This window comes from Ylistrum balloti, unplaced genomic scaffold (assembly GCF_031769215.1).
Source record: "Ylistrum balloti isolate Yb309-2 unplaced genomic scaffold, AGI_CSIRO_Ybal_v1 Utg369664, whole genome shotgun sequence".
Classification (NCBI taxonomy): Eukaryota; Metazoa; Mollusca; class Bivalvia; order Pectinida; family Pectinidae; genus Ylistrum; species Ylistrum balloti.
The window spans coordinates 486,223-497,008 of NW_026781913.1; positions in this window are offsets into that span (position 1 = coordinate 486,223).

A 10,786-nucleotide genomic window follows, 5' to 3' on the forward strand; every position below is an offset into this window, starting at 1 on the left:
CATACTGAATCATTGTTGGGAAAATTTCACACGATTATCCTGATACCTACTGTTGTGACAATGTCATGCCTCTAGCTAGGTTATCAATCAAACTTTCTTTTTGTCCATTGTACAATTTACCTTTAAGATATATCCACAGTATATGTGATCAAGTGATAAAATACTTCCTTACCAATTTGTTGTTTAAACTGAAGAACTATATTTCCTTGCACATTAAGCTAAAGTTGGAGGTGAAGATGGTGTTCACAGTGGAAAGAATGATGGATTCAACAATATTGACTTTGTCTCAATACCTAATATCTAACTGCACATTGGTGCACAAAACAGGAAATTTGATTCAAGTTTTATTATTGAAGTAATGATGTTGGTATTTGTTAGAAAGCATTAACAACTTGATTCACTTTTTATAAGTTGTAATGCTAGTCTCCTACCTGTAGAATACCTGTGTGCTCCTACAGACTTCCAACTGGCAATATTAACAAGGAAATAATCTTAAAGTTTACCATATTTTCCAGACATTAATCTCTAGATAATAATATAATACATTTTATATGCCTTCCAATATCATTATAATAACACTGTAACAAAGTTTCAATTGAAAGTTACACCATTGGATTGTAATTACCTGAGACATGGATTGTATTCATGTGTCAGCCCAAGTTATTCAAAGTTGCTGATAAGAGATGCCCAGTGGTTAGTGAAAATCTCCAGTGATGAATTTATAAGAAATGGGGACATTCTTTTAACAGCTGTACATTTGTGGAGACAAGTCTGATTGATATAGTTGGAGTGTTGCCTTAGTTACTATTGTATTTTTTCAGTGATCACTGGTAATGGTTGTTTTTCAAGTAACAATTTGGACTTTACACTAGCCACTGGTTACCTGTAACCTTTGAGGGGTCTGGGCTTAATACAGGATAAATACGGTGTAAGCAACAGGTAGATATCTTTTAAAAGTCACATAAAAACTATCATATATACCCTTAAGCTACTGAAGAGTACGGTGACCACCATAGACTGAGACGGAAGGTCACTAGGGCATAATGGGTCTGAATGTTGAGAGTGAAATATGATGACCACACTGACCACAGGTCAGTCTAGAAAGCAATACTGAAGGACAGATGTCCACTAAATGCCTTGCAGCTGGTCAGTGAGTAGAAATCAGACAGGAAGTGCTGACTAGTCATTGACCAGTATATGGTACATTGACCACTACATGCTGTTAGATAGTGTAACATGCCAACACTGATTACCTACCACACCGGCTGAACTGCAGCAGACACTAAACAGAGTTAAAATACCCAAACCAATGAAAGAGGAGCAGCAGCTGATGAAACAAGTATAGATACTCATCTGTAATCCAGGAAATACAGCTAGGATAGAATTAATAGGATCTGCCCATCTTCACAGATAATATGTAATCAGATAACACAGGTTTTCCTTGTTATAATGTCCAGAAATATGAATACATGCCCACTTTCTCCTTTCTAAGGTCGATCCAAGTACAATGAACAATCTCCTAACTAGACTTGGTAATGCTTGCATATTATAACCATAACAATTTGTTTCTAATTATTTTCTTTCTTCGTGTACTAATTGGGTGACTGTATAGATGGTAGGCCAATCCTCAACTGTTTTCCATAAGTTATCAGCTTTATTGATTTAGGTTTAAGACCAGCATATAATGTTCAAAATTACCTCCTGAAAAGTAGAATAACAAGCACAGAGGCTCTGTGAATCAGGTATAAAGCATTGTGTACTTTAAGTTCCATCCTATTAAAATTATAATTTGGAAGTGGGATTTATCATCCTCATCTGTTCAAATCTCCACCACTTTGGAATATTTTAAATCATATTTCAACAATTACCCATAATTAAGTTCATACAGCTATTGTGTAGCAGTTTACAATAATGTTTTAGCTATGTATTTACGGATCAATATTTGAGTAGAAAATTGGGAATGGTGATGATTTCGATCAGTTTTACAATGGATTCTGGTCAGTGGTATACAGTACAGTAATCCTTGGGGAACACAAGATTATGGAATCTTCTTTCACCAATCAGTGAAATATTTCCCCAGGAAATGAACCAGAGGTCTATGCATGGTCTCCTTGTCAATGCTAACTTGTGATAAACATAATTCTTACCTTCCACAGTAAAACTCACTTGTGTCAAACACACTTGAATTCACTGGATAAGTCAAATATTCTATTTATCAATGTTTTACTAAATTATAATTACTAACATGTATACAGAAAGGACACACCATACTGCTATAAGCTTGATTCATTTTAACCTTCATAGATCATTTCTTGAGGATTTTTTGGCACGATTTCTCTACTCTCCAAAAAAAATCCACAGTACTGTGTCATGTGTTTATATCTGGATCATTGATGTTGTTCTATAAATACCACAATTTTGATCTGAGTGTACAAGTACTAAAATAAGAAACTTTCAATCTCTATACACACAATAAATACACCTGCAGTTGTCCATGTCAGATATGCACATGTATATTGTGTTGTAAACAGAAAAACATTGACCATCCAAATATGGTCGTTTAAGTAATTGATATAATGCCATCAATGTGAATAGCACTTAACACACTAGTAGAATATCGAAAAATCACTGATTTTATTGTCCATTTTACATAGTACACTGGCATCTATAAAGACATAAAGAACAGTACAGATGTACTTTTTTTAATGTACTTTTAATTCAGATGGATTTGCATTTAACATCAACAATTTAGCTTAAAATGTTAATTACCTGTTGACCATATTGAACTGATACCTTGAAAATAAAATTCTCTCCAAGAAAAATGTGAACATTATCTCTTAAAGTGTAACAGACTATATTTCCATTGCAGAAAGCTTACTGTAGAGTATCATCCTGTCATGTACACCTTCCACAAACATAAATTGGTTGACTGGATCATATTAATCAGCCATGTTCACCCTTCACAAACATAAACCACATGTTAAATATAATAGGCCAATCATTGTACATGTCGTACTGTGCAATAAACAGGTGGTCATACTGAATATAAATGTAAGGTAAATACCTAACATTAAACTGGAAATATTGAACGGTACTTAAAATCTAACATCATGCTGTGGTGTGGTGCTAAACAATTTAAATTTCTTCCTGCACTATTCTGATAAACGAGAGAAAAACATTTTAAATTAATATCTCTGCCTTTAACAAAGGAATTCAACTTATTCAAGGAATTCAAAAAAAATTAAGACAAACTGCTCTGAGTAAAAAAAAAAATTTGTTTGAGCAGGATCTGTTATCATATGAATGAAGTCTGACTTGTTATGTATACTGTGTTAATCGGTTTGAACAGGATCCTTTATCTTAAGAATTAAGTTAAACAGACATCCTATAAACTTTGTAGGTAAATACAAATACTTAAAATGAAATACTAATATGATTATCAGCCAAAACATGAAATTAAAAATATTCTTTTGATACTAAATAATGAATACTGATTGCAATATTTGTTTTCTGATAAAAGAACCTGATCTATTCATGTCATAAATTTACCTTCCAGATATTTCAGAAGAGATTCATGTGAAAGAATTACAATCACCAGTGAACATATAAACCTTCCTCAGTGAAGATTTCACTATAATTATACCCCATTGTCAGAAATACATCAGAGTTAATAAACCTAATAAATTATTATCTGCTGTTGTGATCCTTCCTCAAAGTACCCGACTTCTTTGTAAAATTATATAGTTATACAAAATAAAAGTATATCAATCCATGACATTGAAATTGACAGTTTGTTTTTTCCTTGTTGGCAATGTCTCTTTACCGCCACAACTCATTTGAACATGATGCTCCAAAGTCGTTCTGTGGGTAACCCTTGGGAGCTATAATGCCAAATTTGGACTAAATAATGATGTTAACAATGATTAGGATATCCTGTTTCTGCCAGACCCTATGACCAGTTATCAGACCCAACGTTTCTACAGCACATCAAACACATGGGATGATAAAATTGTACAAAACCATGTGAAAATCCCTCAAGACATCTGATGGTTTAGATATGCCTGCCTGCTGAAGAACGAAACAAATGAACCCCTGAACAATGAAAGGCAGCTCTGGAGCACATGATGGTTTTTAGAAGTGATCATGTATACAAACAAATGCAAATGATTTAAATCAATACAAGAAAAGAAAGACAAGGATCTTTGAATGCTTATATACACAATACATTATCTTGGTAGTACAGTATCATATAACTACAGAAACTCATCTACATGGAGTTGTCATGGTAACATGTGATCCAACTTTGTCAGAAACCATTCATTTAGGGTATTCGCAAGCCCGACTTACTTGCAAACACATTTCAATGCTACCAATTTCACGAAGCAATCGCATACTAACATACACAGACTTATATGTGAATTTAAGGTTTCTGTTGTTATGTCATCAGTGTTAGTTCAGAAGATTGTATTCTCTTGAATCAACAGAGCAGCAAAGTTAAAGCAGACAAAACAGGTAAAGTTTGTTTAAATCCGAAGTCATTTGTAAAATAAAAGTAATGCACATGAAAATATATTTGTAGACAACTGTCTTGGAACAACAGAAAATCACTACTGAAATGATGCTGATGATTTTTTTGCTATCCACTTTCCCTTATGAAGAGCTTATGCCCACAAGCAGTGAATCACAGACTCTATTTCAAAGATCATCCAAACCAAACCTTGCCACACTACACTTGTGCAGAGTCAGTTGATAGATTTTCAATATTACTTAAGAACATGTCAATGTCATTTAATAAGTCTATCCCAAGACTTACTATAAGTCAGTAAAGATGTGTAGATTTCTGTGCTTATTGTCCTAAAATAAGTCTATCCTCATACTTCAGTCAGAGATGTGTGGGTCCTTGGACTTCTTGTTCTGTTAATATGCCCATCACCATAATGATACCTAAAGTTTCCATACATGACATTCTGGTGACTTCTATTGAATCTTCAGAAAAAATACAACTATATATCAGTACATCAGAGTGTCAAAATGTATTATAGTTAAAATGACCTATTTATGTTGCTACAAATTTACTCTAAGTATACCCAAGTCTCTGACTTCTGTAAACAATGAAATAAATAAGAATCTAACTGACTAATTGATTCAACATCAATGTCTAGATGTTCCTTTGTCATAAACACATGGAAGTCCATTGGGCCGCCTTTGGTTCTTACATATTCACATCAAAGTGACACATGTACATATAATTTCTATTCACTCTTACGAATATGCCCAAATTTGATCATCCTCAATGCATAATAAGTTTCTTGACGATACAACTTTGTATTTAATTCCTGATGGAGTTTTAGGGTGTTTTCTCAACTCATCATATTAATAATTAATCTCAAAACAAATGTTACTGAAAACATCACACACATTTTTTACATCTGTCAGTAAGCCTGAATGAAACTAATGACCTGCCCTTGAATCAACTTCTGGCAGAAAGATTAAAGTATGTATGTCTATATAAATATCAGTAAAAGAACACCAACTGCATGCTGAAACAAGCAACTGCGCCTTCATGGAGAATTTGACTTTACACAGATGCATTAGCAGGTGTGCTTCTTTTATCTGTGACTAATTACATCACATTCTGACAGGAAACACACACAGTTTTACACAATGGCTGGTAAAATTCATACACTGTCTATTTCATACAACAAAGTCTTGGTCATATCCAAGAATCTGATTCAATGCATTCCTTATGAGCACCAGCTGTACATACAGAGCCCTGGGGTTATAAACAGGTGCCTGCATGCTGTGTGTATACATTCTACTGATGTATTCAGTCATAACACACACAACCATTGATAACAGTACTAAATAACAGCTACCATAAAGTAGGGTGAAAACATACTGCTGTCAACACCAAACAGCACAAGAGCTACCATAGAGTAGGGTGTAAACATATTGCTGTCAATACCAAACAGCAGAAGAGCTACCATAGAGTAGGGTGAAAACATACTGTTGTCAACATCAAACAGCAGAAGAGCTACCATAGAGTAGGGTGAAAACATACTGCTGTCAACACCAAACAGCAGAAGAGCTACCATAGAGTAGAGTGAAAACATACTGCTGTCAGCCCCAAACAGCAGAAGAGCTACCATAGATTAGAGTGAAAACATACTGCTGTCAGCCCCAAACAGCAGAAGAGCTACCATAGATTAGAGTGAAAACATACTGTTGTCAACACCAAACAGCAGAAGAGCTACCATAGAGTAGGGTGTAAACATATTGCTGTCAATACCAAACAGCAGAAGAGCTACCATAGATTAGAGTGAAAACATACTGTTGTCAACACCAAACAGCAGAATAAGTACAGATACCATAAAATGTACAGCAATGTAGAATGAATTACTCTATGGGATGAAGATAAATATTATGTGCATTGTATAAACATATATGTGATGAGTTCAATGTATGCTTTATAATCATACAATGTGTAATTATTATATATAACGTTTGTACATAGTTAACAATGCATACCATCCAATGATACCATGAATAAAAGCTTGTATAGTAATGTAATAATCATTGTGGTGATACAATTGTATTTGATTTAACATATTTCATTTGTTCAGTATAACAAATGGGATTATAGGCACAAGTCATCATAACTTAAACATGCCTTCTCCCAAATATGACATTTTACAGACATATAACCACCATAGTATACACTTTCATCAACTTTGAATTTGCCACAATTATGTACTGTTTGTGCTTGCAATGTGTACACACCTTTGTGCTTTGATTAATCTACATACTGGACCATACTCTAACCCCACAACTTCTAGGAAACAACCTGTCAATCAATGTGAATCTATCACTTCTAATAGGGGTCACTTTCTCCAAGTACTGCTAGGGCTGCTGGCCCTTTGTCAGATTAGGGAGCCATAACCTATAATCGGTCTCCCACAATGTTGTCAGTCCATCTATCATACCACCGTACCAAGTCCAGGATTGGTTCTCATCAATAATTTACAATCATTTTGTATTGAGCATGTTTCTTCTTTTGTTTATCACGAGACTGCCTTGCTGATTTGTCTGTAGTCTTATTAATGATGAAAACAATTCATTGTCTATCGAAAGTATTGCTAATGTGGTCAGCAGGGTGCTAAATATCGAACTGGGAGAAATATTTCCGGTGTCAGTCTTCAGACAAGTTGATTTTTAAAACTTATATCCTATACATATACCTAAGACTACATGTATCATTTCAGTGCTTATAATTTGTAGTCCATCAAATTGTTTTCTATCAATTACCTACCTTAGTAGGAAACAGGTGTGTTTAACTAACTCATACAGTTGGAAGGAAACAAATGATACAACACAACTGTTTACTTAATGATTTCACATTGTAATGATCTCAAATCCAACAAGAATCACTGCCATTTATTTGGGAAAACAATCACAGTACAATGATAGTGATATCACGCTGATCTAGTAGTAAGACCTACATAAACTATCACACACTAAACAGTCTCCTCTAGATATTATGCTGTAACAAACCTAATTTACAGTCTCCTCTAGATATTATGCTGTAACTAACCTAATAAACAGTCTCCTCTAGATATTATGCTGTAACTAACCTAATAAACAGTCTCCGCTAGATATTATGCTGTAACAAACATAATAAACAGTCTCCTCTAGATATTATGCTGTAACAAACATAATAAACAGTCTCCTCTAGATATTATGCTGTAACAAACCTAATAAACAGTCCCCGCTAGATATTATGCTGTAACAAATCTAATAAACAGTCTCCGCTAGATGTTATGCTGTAACAAACCTAATAAACAGTCTCCTCTAGATATTATGCTGTAACAAACCTAATAAACAGTCTCCGCTAGATATTATGCTGTAACAAACCTAATAAACAGTCTCCTCTAGATATTATGCTGTAACAAACCTTATAAAAGTCTTCTCTAGATATTATGCTGTAACAAACCTAATAAACAGTCTTCTCTAGATATTATGCTGTAACAAACCTAATAAACAGTCTTCTCTAGATGTTATGCTGTAACAAACCTAATAAACAGTCTCCGCTAGATATTATGCTGTAACAAACCTTATAAAAGTCTTCTCTAGATGTTATGCTGTAACAAATCTAATAAACAGTCTCCTCTAGATATTATGCTGTAACAAACCTAATAAACAGTCAAATTTAATAAACAGTCTCCGCTAGATATTATGCTGTAACAAACCTTATAAAAGTCTTCTCTAGATATTATGCTGTAACAAACCTAATAAACAGTCTCCTCTAGATATTATGCTGTAACAAACCTAATAAACAGTCTTCTCTAGATGTTATGCTGTAACAAATCTAATAAACAGTCTCCGTTAGATATTATTCTGTAACAAACCTTATAAAAGTCTTCTCTAGATGTTATGCTGTAACAAACCTAATAAACAGTCTTCTCTAGATATTATGCTGTAACAAACCTAATAAACAGTCTTCTCTAGATATTATGCTGTAACAAACGTAATAAACAGTCTTCTCTAGATATTATGCTGTAACAAACCTAATAAACAGTCTTCTCTAGATATTATGCTGTAACAAACCTAATAAACAGTCTTCTCTAGATGTTATGCTGTAACAAATTTAATAAACAGTCTCCGCTAGATATTATGCTGTAACAAACCTTATAAAAGTCTTCTCTAGATATTATGCTGTAACAAACCTAATAAACAGTCTTCTCTAGATATTATGCTGTAACAAACCTAATAAACAGTCTCCGCTAGATGTTATGCTGTAACAAACATAATAAACAGTCTCCTCTAGATATTATGCTGTAACTAACCTAATAAACAGTCTCCTCTAGATATTATGCTGTAACAAACATAATAAACAGTCTTCTCTAGATATTATGCTGTTAACAAGCCTAATAAACAGTCTTCTCTAACTGAACAATATCAACATCAGATATAAGATTACCTACTTGAATGAAGATTGTGTTGCCAAAAACTATATAATGACTGGCAGTTGGGTTTATCTCTCACTGTATCCACTTTTTTTCAGTATACCTTGATATTTATTAATATCTTTGATTTACATAACATAGAGCTCACCAATCACCAATCAAACACTGTAACTTCACACTACTACAACAACCATGTCCACCAATCAAATACTACAACACCATGTCCACCAATCAAATACTACAACACCATGTCCACCAATCAAATACTACAGCACCAAGTCCACCAATCAAATACTACAACACCATGTCCACCAATCAAATACTACAACACCATGTCCACCAATCAAATACTACAGCACCATGTCCACCAATCAAATACTACAGCACCATGTCCACCAATCAAATACTACAGCACCATGTCCACCAATCAAATACTACAGCACCATGTCCACCAATCAAATACTACAACACCATGTCCACCAATCAAATACTACAGCATCATGTCCACCAATCAAATATTACAACTTCATATATAACACCAAGTCCACCAATCAAATATTACAACTTCATATATAACACCAAGTCCACCAGTCAAACTACAACTCTGCCTTAGAATCTAAATCAGCATACATGTATTTACATTGTGAATCTTAACTGATAAAGTTAAAATATTGATTCTTTAGTCACAGTGTAATTTAAACAAACAAAAATATCATTGTAAACCTTCAGCTGACAATCAGAAATATTTAATCACTTTACACATAAAATATTAGAGAATATCAATATCATCAACAGCATGAGGTAAATCATTATATTAACAAATGAAAAATATTATACTGTACCTTAAATCATTTTCAAAGTCAACAGTAAATAATAATTATCATTATTATGAACTTAAAACTCAAAATATTTAAAACAAATGGAAAACGTTATATCACCGTAAACCTTAAACCTCAAAAATATTTACTATTTCTTTTCTTATCATCAACTTCCCTCATTTGGAATTAAGTCTTACTTAAATGTGTTAACATAAAAAGTACATAAGATATCAATAAGCAATGATATACATAATCAATAAAAATATTTGAAAAATGTTGTTGATACTTGGAACATCACTTCCAATCAGAGTGCGTTCTGTTTACCTCGATATTAGTAACTGATAAATCTGGGCTTGTTGTACCTGTAGTACATACTAAACAATGTACAATGTCCAATAATTGTCTATTTATCTATTGTCTTTTTAAAGGAAACTACTTTGTTCAATAATGATTAATTCATGCTGGTGGCTCCTTAATCAATCGCATTGATAAAAGATTACATAGAGAATAAACAGGTTTGACATTTTTTCCTCGATTATCGAAAAGAAAGTCAAGTGCTCCCAAATTTTAAGTATATCCTTACTCTACTGATTATCAAGTTAGATTATTGTGACTGACATAACTGATGAATTAGTAAAGTGTTTTAGAGACATTTTGGTTATAAAGGAACATCATTGTATAAAATGGGTTTTTCATCAATCTAAATATACCCAAAACAAGTGTACAATTTACGCTGAAATTATTTATGATGATTTACATTTTCTATTCATCAAGTTCAATCAATCATCTATCAATTAATTCATTATCATTAATTATCACAGGTATGATTTACAATATAAATGTTACCACACATAGACTTAAGAATATAAATATAGGGTACAAGTCGTATGTATTACAGTAAAACACTGGAAATATTGATATGTTTATCTTACTAATGGCTGTTATTGAATTTTCAACGACACACTTCATTGATATATTCAGAGGCTAATGACTAAGTAGGAACTT